At 38.6% G+C, this 19,945-nt stretch overlaps 1 protein-coding gene across 1 annotated transcript in view; it reads left to right on the forward strand.

Moving 5' to 3' along the window:
* Positions 1-19,945, forward strand: part of CSMD1 (CUB and Sushi multiple domains 1) — a 1,071,884-nt gene that overhangs the window by 152,620 nt on the left and 899,319 nt on the right. The window lies entirely within an intron of this gene.

The following is a 19,945-nucleotide window of genomic DNA, read 5'->3' on the forward strand; positions in this document are numbered from 1 at the left end:
AATGTTATCTGAAAACATTAAGTTTAGTTGTGTTAACACATACAGTATTTGATTTGACCTCAAAGGAATTGATTTTACATGCATAGGTTTGCTTTGTTGTGATGAGATTTCAGGCATACTTTCTCAAAAGTATTTTTTATTAAATGAACACATGTATAGATAAGAATATTCTCTGAGCATTCTAAAGTCTTCTCATATTTTCATATAAAATTCCAATTTATAAATCTGTGGAATAGCCCTCATTTTACAAGATCCTACTGGCTGGATCAGTGCTCTCTCTAGAAAGTCCTTCTAAGCACAATGAACTTTTTGGTTGTTCAGCAAAACCATGGTGCTGTTTGGCAGTTTTCAACTGTTGATCTGCTCAAGAGACTGCATTTCTGAGTTTTGTTTTGGCAGGTTTGTCCTCTGGCACATTATGGATTCATTTAACTGTGCAATAGGAACATACTCAATGTCTGTAAGCATTGGCTTGTAGCTTTAGGATTTGTATTTTGAAAGGATGCTTAGAAGAAATTATTGCCCTTGAGCTTCTTCAGTATCCAACCTGGTTTGTGTTTTCCACTACAATGATCAATTAATCTGAACTTGAATTAGGTTTTGCAAAGTGAAGCACACACTGGGCTGAAAATGGATGTCATGCTCTCTTTTTTAAAAAAGGCATTTTGAGAAAGAAAGGCCAACTACTAGCTCGTTTCAGTCTTTTTAATTCTTTCCATTAGCAGCTTTAGCCCTTTTGTTATCTTGATTGCTACTGTGGATTTTAAAGTGACTGGTCTTTCTAAACACCTTCATATAACTTAAGACACAGTTGTTTTTCATTGAGCTTTTTGTTTGATTCCAATTAATAATTCCAAGGATTCCCAAGCTCAAAGAAAAACAACTATGTCTTAAGTTATATTTTCCCTGTTCCCTGATAATTATTTCCTAAATTTGTTTCAGAATTGCTGCAAAGTTGGCTGATGGGTTGACAATGTACCATCAAGTCAGTGTTGATTCTTAGCAACCCCCCAGATACCCCTTCTCCATGATGACCCTAACCCTAATCTGCATCCACCCCTACTTTAACATGCAAATACAAAACTAAACTTACCTTAAAAACAAACAAACATATATTCCATTTCCACCCTTCATTTTCCTCATGGATCCATTATCCATTTCGTATTCTTTTACACCTTTAGAGTTACTATTTAAATTTCCATGATCTCCCCTTATTAAATTTATAAAACCCTTTACCATCAAGCTATTTTTCACTATTTTTCTACTGTTGTACATTAATGGACTCCATTCTTTGATAATGATAATGATGATAATGATGATAATGATGATAATAATGATAATGATGATAATGATGATAATGATGATAATAACAACAACAACTTCTGTAGATTTCTTTCACAATGGATTTGCTATCTCCTCCAAGTTGATAGTTAAAAAAATATCACTATAGATGAGCATTACGGACCCATGCTGAACTCTGAACCTGGAAATTACAAACTGATAACTTTATGAATGAGCAAAGCAGACTGGCTAAAGCTCTAGATTAAATTCACTGCAAAATATTATGCTTTCCCAAAATTCCCATGGCCAAACACTCTATGTACCCTGCTTTCCCATGGATCTAATCACATTTCAATTTCCGTAGCATAAAGAGCAAAAAGGGGCTTCCTAGGCTGAGAATGGTTGAGGTAGAGCATAGGGAAGCAAGGACACAACCTGATCTCTTAATGACATCTGAAGGTATTCAGCTCCAGCAAACTGAATTTGTAACTGCTGAGTAAATAACTGAAGAATTCAGTGGCACGGGACATGCTGTTACTTCATCCCCTGCTGAGTTCTCTTACAATTGGCCCCATGTAATAGATGACCTTTCCACCACTCATTTTTCTTGTTGAAAATATGTTTTACTTTGAAGCATAGACTAGTTTCATAAGAAAAAAGGGTTTTTTTAAAAAAAAATTGAGGTGGGTGAACAGACAGCTGCTGTGTGTAGGATGTTAAGATTCCTGTTTGATGTTGGTATGCCAGCAACACTGTGGGAGTATAGCAAATGGAGTCACTGTACAAGCAGAGTAGAGGTTCAGCACTAGGGTGACCAGTTGTTATGCTGACAATTAAATACATTCTCCCCTGGCTATAAGACTTCTTTACTAAATCCCCCTTGAAGCACTGAGGCTAACCATACCACTGACAGACTTAACAAACACAACTGGATATTAGAAGGAGACCAACATTTTTCAGCAAAAGTACTGATGCCAGCATCTCAAGCAGACTGTGGCTTTGGTAGCACGACTGCTGCATCAAAATGAATTCAGCTATTGTACATTTATTTATTTATTTTATTTATGGTCCCTCAAGTCGCTTGGATCTATGCCATGAATGGATTTACAGGTGATCACTAACACCTTACTTTAAGGGATGTACAGTGTTCCCTCGATTTTCGCGGGTTTGAACTTCGCGGAACGTCTATACCACGGTTTTTCAAAAATATTAATTAAAAAATATTTTACGGTTTTTCCCCCTATACCACGGTTTTTCCCGCCCGATGATGTCCCATGTCATTGCCAAACTTTCATCTGCCTTTAAAAAACATTTTTTAAAATAAACTTTAATAAATAAACATGGTGAGTAATAATCTAAATGGTTGCTAAGGGAATGGGAAATTGTAAATTTAGGAGTTTAAAGTGTTCAGGGAAGGCTTGGAAAACTGTTCATAGCCAAAAATAGTGTAGTTACTTCCGCATCTCTACTTCGCGGAAATTTGACTTTCGCGGGCGGTCTCGGAACACATCCCTCACGAAAATCGAGGGAACACTGTATAAACTGTTTTTTTTTATAAAAAAAAATTAAGGCATGTTTCTTGAGAAAGGAAAGAGGTGGGTACGTTATACATCACAGTGTAGACAAATATATTTCTGGAAACGAGTAATTTATATATTGGAAAAAAGAGTGAAAGAGGCCACTTGCTGTGGCATCAGCTTGCGCAAAGACTAAGATTGATTGATAAGTACATGGGTTCAGTGCAGACAAAGAGAACCTCTATTCAACTTGAGGTAGTCCTATACCCATAAAATTTCATATCACAACATCCCATGCAGTAGTACATTCCAAAACTCTTTCCTACCAGTTGGCCTGTGTGCTTGTGCAATGCTTCTGTGCATGCGCAGAAGCATCCCAGGCGGATGGGCGGAGACTTCTACTGCTGGAATTACCAATTAGATTGGGCCAAACCATGAGCAAGCCACCGCTGATCTCATGGAGTAAGATAACTGAGATAATCTCTATATGGAAATAAATTACACTGAAGAAAACCTGGATTTATAATATGTAAAGCCTATATAAACTTTTTTGAGCTTTTGCACATTACATTTCAATTTGGAAGAATCCATGAATCAGGGGAAGAATAAAGGATGAAATCACTAACTTTACCACTATAATCAGTGTTGTGTGCAACTTAGCTCTATCCAAGTTCAGCCCGGTTTCTTATGCTGATACTTACCTATTTACCTAGCAACCTATCTGCCTACCTATTTACTTTATGCTGCCTGACTTCTAATGATTCTAGGCAGCTCAGAAGTTAAAACATTTTTAAATGAATACAATCAGAAACAAAAATGAAGCGTAAAAGACTAGCAATTCTTTTCTGTGATGTATTTGTATATAGCTTTACAAGTAGATAAGCTCTGAAATTCTAAAACCTTATTCTCGCCAACTAAAATCTCACTTGGGACATGTTGCAATTATTTTGATCACACGAGCAAGCTTACATTTCAGACATTTATACAATGCCGCTTAAAGCTGAACTCCAATTTATTTATTACAGATTGAAAGACTCCTGAAAAACACAGATGTTAATAATTCAGTGAATTATCATGGCCTTTGCATTGGCACAGATTTCAATGAAGACCGCCCCCCCCCCAAATGAATACATTTTCTATAACAACAATACAAACATTGGTAGTGTTTACAATTCACAAATCCTGCATTGCTTGGAGGTGGTAGGAAGATACAAACGGACAGATCAATCATACACTGGGAAAAAACTATTGAAAATACTTTATGTATTATGCACTGCAAAGGATAATATAGCGTGGAAGTTCAGGCTTTCCCTCATACTTTATTTATTAATATCATATTGGCCAAAATTGAGCCCAATTTCTTTTTTGTTGCTAAGTGGGACATTTGTGAAAATAATTGTGTCCCATTTTATCACCTTTCTTGTCACACCTGTTAAGTGAAACACTACTACAGTTGTTAAGTTTAGTAATAGTCAGGGGTGGGCAGCAGGCAGGACGGGTGGAACACAGTTCCACCAGCGGAAATGAAGATGTGTGCACAGCTCCTGCTGATCGGCGGCTGTCACTTTCTGAATTACTGGTCTCGGCTCAACTCTCCTTTCCCCCCCTGCTGCTGCTGCTACATCTGTGCTCCTTGCTTTTTTCCTCTTTCTTCCTTCCTGGCCTTGGATGAGCTTCCCTCTCTCCTGCCTGGCTCCCCTCCAGCCTCACACGGCCACCTACCACCTGAGATGCAAGGAGAAGGCGTGGATGGAAGCAGCGCTGGCAGCATTTATGCTTCTGGCAGCACCCGTTTGCCTAGCTACCCAGCCTGAGGTGTGTGGGGGGAGTGACCCAGGAAGGAGAGCACGGGAAATGCGAAGCAAATTGTCACCCCAGTGAGCAACACTGTTAATGTTGTAAGTCGAGGACTTAACAGTTCACTTGAACGATGATGATTGTTCAAGCCATTCCCTCCTGGTCACATGGCCGGCAAGCCACTCCTACCCAGTCAAATGACCATTAAGCCACACCCACAAAATAAGCCACACCCACAGTGTGGTAGTAAAAACTTTGGCTGCCCATTACTGGTAACAGTTGAATGTGGCTTAAACTGAAGCCCCACTGACTTTACTTGTCAGATTCTGTTTGAGTGTGATTCCGTTTATAAGAAACTGACATTTGATCACGTGACCATGAGAATACTACAATGGTCTAAGTGAAAAACAGCCATAAATCACTTTTTTCACCCTTTCCTCCTTTTTTATTGTTATTTATTTTATTGTTATTTATTTTATTGTTTTTTATTGTTTTTTCATTGTACAATGCTCACAATTCTCACAAGAGCTAGGGTGGCGCAGCAGGTAGAGTGCTGTACTGCAGGCCACTGAAGCTGACTGTAGATCTGAAGGTCAGCGGTTCAAATCTCATCACCGGCTCAAGGTTGACTCAGCCTTCCATCCTTCCGAGGTGGGTAAAATGAGGACCCAGATTGTGGGGGCAATATGCTGGCTCTGTTAAAAAGTGCTATTGCTAACATGTTGTTAGCCGCCCTGAGTCTAAGGAGAAGGGCGGCATAAAAATCAAATAAATAAATAAATAAATAAATAAATAAATTCCCACTCTGAGGAAGACGGGCAGTTTAAAAAGTGTTAAAAATAAATAAATAACAAACTAGATGTGGCATTCCCACCCACCCTCTTTTTTCTCACAGGGATCTAGTTTATCTACTAGTGAAGATAAAATAGTACTTGAATTCTTTTCTTCTGCTTTGACTCAGTCTGTGTTTCCCCTTCCTATCTCAAATGTGCATTTATTTCTAAAAGCACATTTAAATAAAAGCAAAGGGAGATGGGGATGCTTTGAACTAGACTATTAAATCCCCCGATCCCATATCATAGATTTGGTCCCCTTTGGAATTGCTTGCCCATGCTTCCTTTTCAGATGCTAGGTGTATCTTTGCATTAAAATTCACTTTGTGCCAACACTATCCTCAGTTCTGATTTATCTCAGTGATGCCCCAAACTAACAGCGCCTTACGACTGATGAATAAAGATCTAACTCCCTTGTTATTATTGCTAAGATTTAGCAAATATGCTAAAAATGTTGCATTTTAATACAGATCCTATTGCTCTGAATACTTTAGCTAAATTTGAAATGGGTAAAGAAAGTGATGACAGTTGTTGTTGTTGTTGTTATTATTATTATTATTATTATTATTATTATTATTATTATTATTATTATTATTATTATTATGTCAATACAACTCAGCAAACAAGATCACTATGCTGGATTTTGTATTTCATCACCACTCGGGCACTTCCCAAGCACCTAGGACTGTGTGATGTAGCAGCAAATTATGTTTGCCGATCCCAGTAAAGCAGCCTTTTGCAATTGACAGATGGAGATTTTGTCAATTCCGATGGTTTTCAAATGTCCGCTGAGATCCTTTGGCACTGCACCCAGTGTGCCAAGTACCACTGGGACCACTTTCACTGGCTTATGCCAGAGTCGTTGCAGCTCGATTTTTAGATCTTCGTATTTCACTAATTTCTCTAGCTGCTTCTCCTCAATTTTGCTGTCCCCTGGGATTGCGATGTCGATGATCCATACTTTCTTTTTCTCCACAATCAGAATGTCTGGTGTGTTATGCTTCAGAATTCGGTCAGTCTGAAGTTGGAAGTCCCACTGTAGTTTTGCTTGCTCATTTTGGACCACTTTTTCGGGCTTATGATCCCACCAGTTCTTTGCCACTGGGAAATGGTAGTTCCGGCACAAGTTCCAGTGGATCATCTGTGCCACAGCATCATGTCTATGCTTGTAGTCAGTCTGTGCGATCTTTTTGCAACAGCTGAGTATATGATCAATTGTTTCATCTGTTTCTTTACAGAGTCTGCACTTTGGATCGTCTGTTGATTTTTCAATTCTGGCTTTGACAGCATTTGTTCTAATGGCCTGTTCTTGTGCCGCCAGTATTAAGTCCTTCTGTCTCCTTTTGAGTGTTCCACTTGTAAGCCATGACCAGGTCTTTTCTTTATCCACTTTGCCTTCAATCTTCTCCAAGAACTGGCCATGCATTGCTTTGTTCCGCCAACTGTCCATAACGACATTGAGTTACAGTTTTTCTGTACTGGTCCTTAGTTTGCTTCACCTTGAAAAGTTTCCTATTGTTGACCTCCATCAACGCTGACTCTTTGCTCTCCTTCACATAGTCAGCTAATGTATGCTTCTCTTCTTCCACTGTCTGCTTCACTTGCAAAAGTCCTCTGCCGCCTATTATTATTATTATTATTATTATTATTATTATTATTATTATTATTATTAATTAGACCTTTCCCAGAGACTTGGGCTGGCTTAGAATTAGGTTTTCTGGTTTTCTCCCAGTTTAGGGCAGGAACCTTTCACTTTAAACTTCTACTTCATTAACATGTATTTTACAGATAAAGTGAAAAAAAAATGTTGCATATGTATTGTGTCCACTTCAAATTGCATGTCTATCTTTAAATTTTTGTTTTCCCTAGTAAAAAAATAACAGAAATAGGAGCAATTTGCAGGATGGTAGGCAGAGGTGAAATGCTACTGTTTGGACCAATTCTTTTGAACTGGTAGTAAAAAATGCTACCAATTCAGGCGAATTGTTATATCTGACAATCAGATGCACAATGATCAGCTGTGCCACAAAAATATAGATTAGCCAGAAAGCAAGATTTTCTGCTTTCTAGTTAATCTAAATCATGTGGGACAATTGATCCCCACCCCTCGCTGTTCTACTTACCTTTGCAGACCCTGATTGCTTCAAAATGCTCCTTTTTCAATGCTGCAGGGTAGTGCCTGCAGTGTACATGTGTGTGCAAAGCGCACAGGAAGAAAACCAGTAGCAGACTTTAGAGAATTTCACCCCTAATAGTAGGTCCTCCATGTGAGAATCCAACATCTAAAATGGGAAGCAATAATTGAATACAAGTGTGTAATATTATAAATAATAGGACTGTTCCTGGGAACAAGACAGTGATCACCCAGTAACTGTTTCCCCATAGAATTTCTGCACCAACATTAGGGCAGCTGTTGTTCTAGAACAACTTCTGTTGTTAGAACTTTTATTTTAGAATATGTATAGTTTGCTATGTTGGAGACTACAAAAGATGACAGAGAAAATATCCGCAGTGCAATAAAGCGATGATTTATGAGGTGTCATTGTAAATTTGCTCAGAACAGATTACGGACAACTGTTTCAGCAATGATTGGCAATTGCACTATGTCCCCATATAAATGAGAAACTTAAGAAGTAAAACTTTTGACAAAAAGATTACAACTCAAGGGCATGGCAACATGAATGCAATTTATTATTATTTTTTTCTAAATGGGGAAAGTTTGTTCATTGTATCCAAAATAGAACTTTGCAAAACATATAAAGTTCAGTCTTGGTTTTATCTCTTGAAACCTATTCTAATCCTTTTGGAATATCCCTTGCCAAAGCATTGGAGAGTGGGGGGAATGTCTGTACTTAAACCATTCCAGTCCAGTCCAGTCCTGCCCAGTCCAGTCCAGTCCAATCTAATCCCACCCCACCCCATCCCATCCCATCCCATCCCATCCAATCCATGTTATTAAATAATGTATTACCAGGCACAAGAAAACAGGAATAAGGATAGAGTTCAAAAGCACTATGGATTTATTCCATGCAACCTATACACAAAAAAACCTGGTTTACTAACTGTCAGTGCAAAATTGTACCAGATATGAGTCAATGGACTTCAAGGGTTAGGGTTAGGTCTCTTTCAGGGCTGTGGGAACTCCAGACTGATTATGTAGTTGACTCTGCCCTCGGGGTCAAGCCTGGTTATCTCTTACTTGAATTTGGTGATTTTAACAGATTTTTTTTTTTGCAAATGGTGGTATACTGTACTGTGTATTTATTTCTATCCTGCCTTTATTATTTTTACAAATAATTCAAGGCAGTGAACAGTAAATACAAATCTTAAAAAATGCTGACTGCAGAAATTTTATTGGGGGACAACATAATGAAAGTATGTTAGTGGTGGGGGGAAGCAATGAAGGAGAAAATAGCAATCATGGAGGAATAGCATTTAGAAATGTAGTCCACATTTATTTATGTATTTAATTAAACTTATACGCCACCAGTTTTCACCAATTGTCTATAGAAATTTACAGCAAAAGCATCCACAGTAAAGAATGCTAAACCCTCCTCGATCCACAGCTAACATTGGAACATCATCTTTCAGCTGTCACGAGGAGGGCGTTTGCCCAGGTTCGCCTGGTGCACCAGTTGCGGCCCTATTTGGACAGGGAGTCATTGCTCATAGTCACTCATGCCCTCATCACCTTGAGGTTCAATTACTGCAACGCTCTCTACATGGGGCTACCTTTGAAAAGAGTTCAGAAACTTCAATTCAAAGTGTTGGTTATGACCTTTAAAGCCCTACATGGCATTGGACCAGAGTACCTCCAGAACCACCTAATACTGCACGAATCCCAGCAACTGATAAGGTCCCACAGAGTTGGCCTTCTCCGGATCCTCTCGACTAAACAATGTTGTTTGGCGGGCCCCAGGGGAAGAGCCTTCTCTGTGGCAGCCCCGGCCCTCTGGAACCAACTCCCCCCGGAGATTAGAACTGCCCCCACCCTCCTTGTCTTTCGTAAACTACTCAAGACCCACCTATATCGCCAGGCATGGGAGAGTTGAGACACCTTCCCCCAGGCTTTTTTATATTTTATGTTTGGTATGTATGTGTTGTTTGGTTTTAAATATGATAGGGTTTTATATGTTTTTTTTAAAATATTAGCTTTGTTTCACTGTAATATTGTTTTTATTATTGTTGTGATCCGCCCCGAGACTCCGGAGAAGGGCGGCATACAAATCTAATTATTATTATTATTATTATTATTATTATTATTATTATTATTATTATTATTATTATAACAGGATCCAAACAAATCCTGCATTAATGCTTAAATGGTGAGATGAAAATAAAATGTTTAAAATATTTAAGACAAGAAACATTTTAAAAACTCAGAGAAGACTTACAGAAGAGTAGCTCAAATGTCTTTAGTTGTTTCCTGAATGTTTTGGGAGATAAACAAGCTCAGCACTCCTAGTCAGTCCTACAAAAAGTTGGGTTGGTGGCAAATTTGGGAAGTGAGATATCTATTATAGTCAGGTGTGTGCTACTGCCCAGAACACAGTGGGGTAGTGAAATTGGAGCTCGACCCCAGAGCACCCAATTTGCACTGAAAGATGTTGAAAGAAAATGCAGGGCATCCTGCATAAGCCACGCCCATAGTGTGGTAGTAAAATTTTTGGTAGCCCTTCACTGATTATACCCATATATCTAGGTATCTGGCTGTTACTGGTTTGGGGTTCTTGGTGCTCTCGGAGCTTGGTTGTTTTCTTGCAAATTTTTCATGACCAAACCAGATAACACCATCAGTGTGCAGAGCACCAAGGACCTCACTGTTCAACCCTGAGCTACAAAATATTTAATTTAATTATTTTTCTAAATAGGTATTATATACATACTATAGATATAATGCTGTTTATATACATGAGATGGGTACTAATAAGAGGGACAAGGGCGATAGGCACACTGGTACCCCTTACACATACCCCTTACTGATCTGTTAGGAATCGGGTGAGGTCAACAGTGGATAGCCTAAAGGTAAAGTTTTGGGGGGTTTGGTGATGAAATCACAGAGTCAGGTAGTGAGTTCCAGGCATTAACTATTTGGTTGCTGAAGTTGTATTTTTTACAGTCAGGTTTGGCGCGGTTAACTTTGAATTCGTATTTGTTGTGTACTCATGTATTGTGGCTGAAGCTGAAGTAGTCGTTGACAGGAAAGACGTAGCAGATGATTTTATGAGCTATGCTTAGGTCATGCCGAAGATTAAGCTTTCTACTGGGCTAAGCTTTCTAAGCCCAGTATTTCAAGTCTGATTGTGTAATGTATTCTATTGCGAGTAGAGGAATGGATGGCTCTTCTCATAAAGTATCTCCGGACACTTTCTAATAGCTGTATTCAATGATTGGTCTGGCAAAAGTTTTGTATGCTCTGGTTAGTAGTGTGATATTATCAGAGAAGAAACTACATACAATTAATTTAACAACTCTTGAAGACTTTTGGCGATGTTGATGCAGTGGGCTTTGGTACTTAGGTCATTTGATATGAGTATTCCAAGGTCTTTTACAGAGTGAGGATTGTCTGCAAGATCTTGTCTATCCAGCTTGTATTTGGTGTTCTGATTCTTTTTGCCAATGTGTAGGACAGAGCATTTGTTGGTTGAGATTTGGAGTTGCCAGATGTTTGAGCATTCTGACACAAAGTTAAGGTATTTTTGGAGGGTAGCAGTGTTATCGGTGGGTGCTGAAGAGTTTTACATCATCGGCGAAGAGAACGCAGTTGCTTGTAATGTGATTGCAAAGGTCATTTATATAGAGTATGAAGAGTGTTGATCCTAGTACACTGCCTTGGGGTACACTGCTGTTAACAGCAACAGGATTAGACAGGGCACCCTCTATTTTGATCAATAGTTGTCTATTTAGTAGGAACACAGTTATCCAGTCATGTAGGGGTCCAGAGATGTTGTGGGATTTCAGATTTAGAAGTAGTTTATCATGAACCACTGAGTTGAAGGCTTTACAGAAGTCTATGTAAATTGCATCTGATTGAGATATGCAGTCCATATGTTTTTGCAGTGTAAGAGTTACATGTTACAGGATATATTTTTTTTCTGAAACCAAATCGTTTCTTAGAGAGTAGGTTGTTAGTTTCTAGGTGGAGGGCAATGGATTGGTTTATGACTGATTTCATGATTTTGCATGTGATGCAGCATAAAGAGATTGGTCTGTAGATTTCTACTAGGCTGTGATCTCCTTTTTTGAAGATACGGATGACTGTGTCTAGACCATAGGGTTTGGTAAAGAACTGGTCCTGAAGGATTTTTCAGATTATGCTTAGTGGTTCAGCTATGGCTGTGGAGAACATTTTTAGGAAGTATACCATTTGTTGGGGGTCAAGGGAAAGGGAGGGTCCCCATGTACAATTGGTGGACCACTGTGTGACACAGAATGCTGGACTCGATAGGCTTTAGCCTGATTCAGAATGGCTCTTCTTATGTTCTTATGTTCACATAGTCCATCAGACCCAATTGATAGAGAAGGTTTTAGATCACATCCTTCTTTTTCAATGTTGTCTTCAGTGAAGTCTATCTGTGTCAAATTGTTGTGGAACGACTAGGGAATTTTGGGCATGTGCCATTGCTATTTACAAAGACTGAACCAAAGAATGTGTTGAAGAGGTTAGCTTTGATTGTTTCATTGTAGCATTATTTGTTGTTGAGTCCTTTTAGTGGTGGGATGGGTCTCAAGTCTTTGAGTTTGTTATTTACAAACTTGTAGAAGGTGTGGTTGGATTTAGTGTGCAGGAGGCTTTCCTCTTGTTTGCTATGATAGTTGAAACATTCCGTCTTTATTTGGTAGCATATGTTTTTGTAGCGGTTTTTGAAGTTGGCTACATAGCCTGTTTTGCTTTTTCGCTTTGTTTTTTTTTGGATTGTAACTTCTTATTGATATGGGTAGTTTGTTTTTCTTGTTTATGGTGGTTATTAGTGGCATGTCTGATAGTCCTTTTGACTTCGAGCAAGAAGATGTTATAGAGCTCATTGGCAGTATTACAGCCAGAGAGGAGAGTTTGCCAGTCAAGAGTTGAGAGATCAGCATCTATGAGTTCATTTTTGGCTTTTTTAAAGTTGTACTGGAGTGTCCCATTATTAAGGTGATTCTTGCAATGATGTATATTGAGGCTGAAGTCTATCATGCTGTAGTCACTGTTGGAAAAGGGTTCTTTTATTTGTAATCCATAAATTGTGCTTTTGCTGTTGCAGAATATGAGGTTGAGGCAGTTGTTGAGTCTAGTATTGTTCGTTACTAGATCAAGTCCCAGATTGGTAACAGCATTGTAAAGGGTTGTATGGATGGGTTCAGTTGTGCATTTGTTTAGGGTCCAGTTAATGTGAGGTAGATTAAGGTCTCCAAGAAAGATAAGGGGGTATGGGCAGGAGGCTGCCCACATAAACAGTAAGGTTAATTTGTTCACATGTGTGATGTTGTAGTCTGGGGCTCTGTAACAAAGTAGGAAGTGAAGTGTGGCATTTAAGGATAGATCACAGATGATGGTTTTGGGAAGGGTGAGATCATGTGTAACTTGGATATTTTTTTTAGGTTTAGTGTCTTTTTGTAGACTATAGCTACTCCACCTCCTCTGCTGGTTTCACGGTTGAATCGGAAGACAAGGTAATTTCTTGCTGTGATTAGATTAGATTCTCTCATTCTCAAGTAAGGCACCAATAGATCCTCTTCTATTGGTGCCTTACTGCTTTGATTTTAAACAAAAATGGCAATAAAATAGATAGCAATCACGGATCTATGTATTTCTACTGGAAAAAGGAAGTAGAAACTTGTCTTGTTAACAACTTGCTTTTAGCATACCAGTTTAAGAAATCTCTCACTGGCAATTGTAATGAAATCTTTTTCCTTTTTGTCTGCATTGACCTTTATGGTTACTTGAATTTCAGCTACTGCATCTCGGAAATGAACAGCAGTTTTGCTTTAAATCCTTCTGCTGTCAGTTCATTTCAGTGGACATTTGTACAGGTATTATATGTTTCATTCTGGGCATTTTGTAATCCTCTAATACAGAGAAATTATCTCTGGAATGTTACTATTATACTTAAAACCAAAACTGTCCCTCTGATCATAAAATTGCAATGTCTCCATTTAGACATCCAAAATTGTTTTATACTTTAAGCAATCGGCAGTCTTTATAAAATGTGAATTATCTCATGGTATAACTGCATGATGGTCAAAAGAAATATGAACTTTTCCTCTTATGGTTTGCATTTTTCTTCTGTCATAGAAATCAAGGAATACTGGAAAAAGAAAAATATAATGCTTAGTATTATTCTCTCTCTCTCTCTCTCTTTCTGCCTCTCTTATATACACATACACACAGACAAATATTCATACATTCATCAAAGCACAGACTTAAATATTTCTTGTTAGGTTTCTTATAACTAAGAAATTAAGCTAGGATACTCTTTAGCAGTGGTGAAATCAGGAGTGGGTTCCTCCTGGTTTGGACCAGTTTGCCTGAACCAGTACCAGCCTGCTGGTGATGTCATGATGATGTCACCAAACCAGATTGATCGGTGCCAGTCCATGGGCACTGCCATCTTTTTTATTTTTTATTTAAATATAGGTTTTTCTTCTTCTGCGCAAGCGCAGAAGCTGAATTTCTTGACTGCAGATGTATCACCATCTTGTTTTCAGCTTTTTTTCTTTAAAAAATGAGGGGATTTTTCTCCCTTGTGTATGCCCTGCCCACGCAATTCTAATTTCTCCTCCCAGGCGGCAGCATTTTGCGGTGTTCAGCGGAACCTGAACCCAAACTTTACCCAAACTTTTTAAAAAGTTCGGCTTCAGGTTCGGCATTCCAAGCACTGCAAAGTTCGGCACGAACCCGAACTTTGCAGGTTCAGTTCGCCCAACACTAGTTACATATAAAGTAATATAGGTAGGATAAAAAAATCTAATATGCATAAAGAATATCCATAAAGAGAATTCATTTGAAAGAAAAATAAAATATTAAGATACTACACAGAATTGCCGTAAGAAGACAGTAGTTTGTTCTGTCTGTCTGTTTGTCTATTTAAGGTAGTGTTTCAACCTTTTTTCTTCAAAGGAACCCTTTGGTGTCATCAGATTTCTGGCAGAACCCTGGTTGAAAAACACTGCATTAAGCTGTACATCCTGAAGCTGAAATATAATTATTTTATTGGCCAAGTTTGATTGGACACACAAGGAATTTGTCTTTGGTGCATATGCTCTCAGTGTACATAAAAAAGATGCATTTGTCAGGAATCATGAAGTACAACATTTAATGACTGTTATACGGTACAAATAAGCAATCAAGAAACAATCAATATAAATCATAAGGATATAAGGATATAAGCAACAAGTTACAGTCATAGTCATAAGTGGGAGATTGGTGATAGGAATGATGAAAGGCTAATAGTAATAGTAATGCAGCCTTACCCTGTGGGGGTCCATGGCTGCAGAGTAGCAGAGGGAGGGAGGATGAGAGAGAGAGAGAGAGAGAGAGAAAGAGAGAGAGAGGCTGTGCCATGTAACCTCTCCAGCAGTGCCAGGCCTGAGTGGGGCAGTAAGCGGAGGCCGTTTGCTCCATTCCACCCTCTTTTCCTCACCATTTTTTGGTGGCTGAGAGGGCTGGTGGGAGGGTCAGAGTGAAGGTAAATCTGGAGCAGACACCTTCTGCTCCATCTTCCGCTCCTCCTGCCCTCTCAGGACCCAAGCATGAGGGGAGTAGCAGGGCACGCTCTCTTACAGTGTCCTGCTCAGCCGCTTGGCTGAGCGTGGCGGTATGTATGCAGGCATGGGAAGGAGGCATGAGGAGAAGTGGGAGAGAACCTTGAGCCGCCAGGCACACTTCGGTCCTGGATTGGAAAGCTCCACATCGAAGGTGCTAGAGAGGCAACCACTCCCACCTCCTCCTCCTGCCGCTACAGCTCGTACTTTGTCCCCACTGCTGCAGCGAGGGGCTAGAGGGGTGCTGCTGCTGCTGTCGGCACCAACACCTCTGCCACTCCTCCTGCTGCTTGGCGACTGCTGCTGCTGAGCATGATTAATTTGCAAGACACGAGATGGAGGAAGAGGTCACCTCGCTGCAGAAGCTGGCGGGATTGAAGGGGGACCTATCTTGCCTTGCCTTCTTATTAAGTCACGGAACCCCTGGGGTTCCGTGGAGCCCTAGTTGAAAAACACTGATCTAAGGTCTATAAAGGTAGGATGATTACTAACAGTTTGAAAGGCATTATTTCCCTCCTCGAGATTTTGATCTTAGGAGGAACCAGTGGTTGTAAATAGGCATACTCAGACATTATTTATTCCAACAAGGTAACATCTCAAATCTCACTGATGCAGCCAAGAGAGTTTCTGGTTTGTTCTTTTAGTGAGACTCCCAGCTAGGAAGGCTGATGAATTGTCTTTTTTTAAAAAGTACTCCGGTAAGGTCATTCATGGTCCATAATCACATATATCATAGTTTCCCCCATATGTAGCTTTCCAATGACTATAGATGTGTGTGGATGGTGGCATTTCAAATAACACTTATTTTAAATCTCCCCTGATAAACTTGTATGAATGGATAATGAATCTACAATTATTCACTTGATTTTTTTACTATAAGACAAAATGTGGTGAAATTCTGTTTAGATAAAAATTGGGAAAAAGCAACCAATTTTTACCAAAAAACCCTGGTATATTCTCAAGAAAAGAGATGTATTTCAGGTACCCTACCTATTATCGCTACTCAGAGTTACTATATGTTTTTTTTCTTTGACTTTTACCATTCCTCTGTTTAAACCTTGGAATTAAGTATAGTAAGAAAGCATTATATAATAAAATCAATCACACATCTCATTTAAGCAACCTGCCCCCAAATATCTTTTTTTAGCCTTCAAAATAACCAACAAGTTAAAAAGATTTAGCCATTACATGGCTAAATTATTTTGGAAGAATTACAGCAGCAGCATTTTTTAAAAAAGCCAGTTTTAAGAACACATTGCTTATACATGACAACATAATTGCTAGGTTCCAAATTTCTACAATTAGTGGTTAAATCTATGTTTATATATTGCTGATGTTTTAATTAAAGAGGATAAACAAAAACATTTACACCTACCTGACAAATAGACACCCATTAGAGTCCATTCCTGTGTCTAAAACATTACAACCATATTTTCTGCAGTTAAAATGCTGTTCCAATTACCAACTTGTATTTGACATTTTGCAATGAAGGGGGGGGGGGGGGGGAACTTTAAGTCTATTGCAAGGTGATTGTAACCAAACATAAAATATAGTTATATTTATAGTCTTAAAATTGTAGGTATAGATGTATAAATATACTGAAGTCTACCAATCCCTTTTGTCTCTTTAAATTGTGAAAAATGTGACAAGAAGATGCATGCAGTTCATGCAGAGAAAACTATTCAGAATGTCACTCTTTCTTGGCATACTCTTGACAAGATCAGAGCAGAAAAGCTACTCAATGGCCTTTTTTTTAAAAAAAAAGGAAAAAGAAATAATGTTGGTACCAAAAAAGCAAATGGATGCTCTTGTGCTTCAGATTCCAGCAGAAATTTGCCTTGAAGAAAATTGTTCCTTTCTAATGTCCGTTAGGGGTCATAGCCTCTAGATCTAAAACAATTTCATGTCTGAAAAAACTCAAAAAGGGGTGGGGGAGAGAATTTTGTAAAATACTGTAGTGCTCAAAAGTGAAGAAATGATTTCTGCTTTTCTCTATCTGACTCATATTTTCCCTTCACGAGAGACAGAGCAGGGGAAGGCTACAAATTATTTATTTAGATTGTTGGAAAAAATGATCCATCAATTTGTGACATACAGTAGACTATTTGGTTGTCTGGCTTACTTATATTTGCTAAAGCAACAATATCAGGTAGGGTTACTTGCACTATTAAGGTCACATTTCACTGAAAAGGGTTGAATCTGATGCTGATCCATCATCCTTGGTCCCAGACCACACAACAAAGAGAAGAAAGGAAATTTCAATTCAATATTTCAAACTAAGAATAGATCTTAGCATATGTTCTAAGAATAGAAATGATGGCTAGACTGTAGTGGAAGGCATTCCTTGTTTTGAGCCTTCAATTTGTCATTGGTAAGATTGCAGGCATTAACAGAAGGTTTATCTCCCATCTTCTTCTGTCTTCTAGAAAATCTAAAAGGCCAAAATGAAAGATCCTCTGAATTTTCAATAACAGATAAATGCATCTTTTGCATTTTTAAAAATAGAATGTAAGCACTATTAGCTTGAATCAGCGATATATTTAGTAGGGTTTTGAAAAGCATTTGGAAGGAGTGTTTTGGCTCTGCTAGTGATCAAAATACCTGTACCTTTCTTTCCAGGCACAAGACCGACTGCTTGGATTGAACAGTTGCCCTGCTCATGTGAAACCTGAATCATTTTTCTAAATCTTTTCTCAGTTTGCACAGGTCTAATATCTAGTGCTAAATATAGATACTTTGACAAAGAGTTGCCACTGGAGAAGAATGGCAGTCACACAAAAGTCACCTACTAAAAAGAACTTCTTGTAATTGCTCCTTTTCTTCTAGATATCCACAATTTTGGCCCGAAAAGCCAATATATCTTCCTATTCTGCTCTAGGAACTGGATTCCAAAAGACTCACTGCAGCACAGCACTCATTTTGTTTTCAAAAAATGCTACTAGGGACTTGATGTTCCTCTGGTCATTCCTGTAAATAAATGTGATGCTAGAGGCTGTCATTTTATTGTATGAGTTGTGTGGGCTGAGTTTATTTTATTAAGCTTTATTAGTTTTGTTTTTTTGTTTGTGTGGGTTGATTCTACTGAGATTTGTTCATCCATTGTTATCATTTTTCTGTGAGATGGTACATCTCATACACACAAAATGGCTTTGACGATTCTTTCAAGTAACGGGATATAGTTTAATCTTCTTTTGTCATTAATTTTGGACAAGCCTCGGTTAGTGAAACACGGTCAAAGCTTTTCCAGATGCCCAGAGCACTTTTCAAGCTTTAAGTTGCTTTACAACAGCAGACAGGAGAAAGTAAAAATATACAGTTGCTGGGCAGAAAAAACAATGTGGGCTTTTTTTTTTTGTCTCTCTCTCAAAAACCATATGGTTAAAAAGTGTTCCACCTGTTTTATGCTGCAACTTTTTCCTGGCTTCCTAATTAGAATTTATTTTCTAGTCCTGCCCAATTGGCTGTTAAGAGGTGAGCCCAATTTATTTCATTGAAAGTGAATACTGATGAGGATTTAATTTAATTCAAATTTATCAGATTTGTTACAGCTGCCCACTTCATTAGAATCTGGGTGGCTCACAAAAACGAAGAAAACAATAAAAACAGACATAAACAGGCAGCTCTGACTAAAACATTCAGAACAATAAACCATATAAATACAATGCCCCACATCAACAGACACATTAACCCAAGGCCTGGGAACTGAGCCACAGCTTCCTATAATTCCAGGAGAATAGAAGCAAATCTGTAAGTCTGGGGGAAGCTGTTTCAGAGGGCAGAGGTAGTGACAGAGTTGGTCTACTTCCTTGATCCCACAAGATGGCAGTGTTTAACAGTAGGGACCAGAACTGGGAATAAATTAGATATGGTTGGTTAAGCTGAATAGAAAAATGTATTCTATTTCTTATAAAGAATTGGACTTTACAACAACAATCAGTTTTTCATTTCGGCACAGTTCTTTTAAGGAGGGGCACCCCATTTTTGTAGGTTGTAGGATGCAATCCAATGATTAATGGACTGGAGACTAGAACATATGAAGAATGATTGTTAGCATTTTTTACAGTCCAAACTAGACTGTAAAAAATACAACTTTAGTAATTGAGTTGTCGAAGCGTGGAACTCATTACCAGACTCTGTAGTATCTTCTCCTAACCCCCAACATTTTACCCTTAGACTATCCAGGGTTGACCTCTCCAGATTCCTAAGAGGTCAGTAAAGGGCGTGCATAAGTGCACTAGCGTGCCTCCCGTCTTCTGTCCTATTGTCTCTCCTATATGTCCTATATCATATCTACTATCCCTATATCTTTTCTTCCATTCTCTTATTGATATATTTTATTCCTATATTTTCGCTTCTATTCTTTCTCTAATATATTTTACTCAAGTACATCCTCTATAACCTTCATTGTGTAATATTGTGCATTGGAATGAATGAATGAATGAATGAATGAATGAATGAATGAATGAATGAATGAATGAATGTCTAGAGAAAAGAAGGGTTGGGGTGAAATGATGGCAGTATTCCAGTATTTCAGGGGCTGCCTCAAAAAAGGGGGGGGGTCAACTTATTTTCCAAAGCACCTGAAGGAACGTCCAGAAACAAGGAATAGAAACTAAACAAGGAAAGAAACAAAGGGCTACCTTTGAAGAGTGTTCAGAAACTTCAAATTGTCCAAAATGCAGCCGCACGAGCCGTTATGGGCCTTCCAAGACATGCCTAGATTTCATCATCACTCCACGGACTGCATTGACTGCTGATTGGTTTCCGGAC

Source organism: Erythrolamprus reginae, chromosome 1 (assembly GCF_031021105.1).
Source record: "Erythrolamprus reginae isolate rEryReg1 chromosome 1, rEryReg1.hap1, whole genome shotgun sequence".
Lineage (NCBI taxonomy): Eukaryota > Metazoa > Chordata > Lepidosauria > Squamata > Dipsadidae > Erythrolamprus > Erythrolamprus reginae.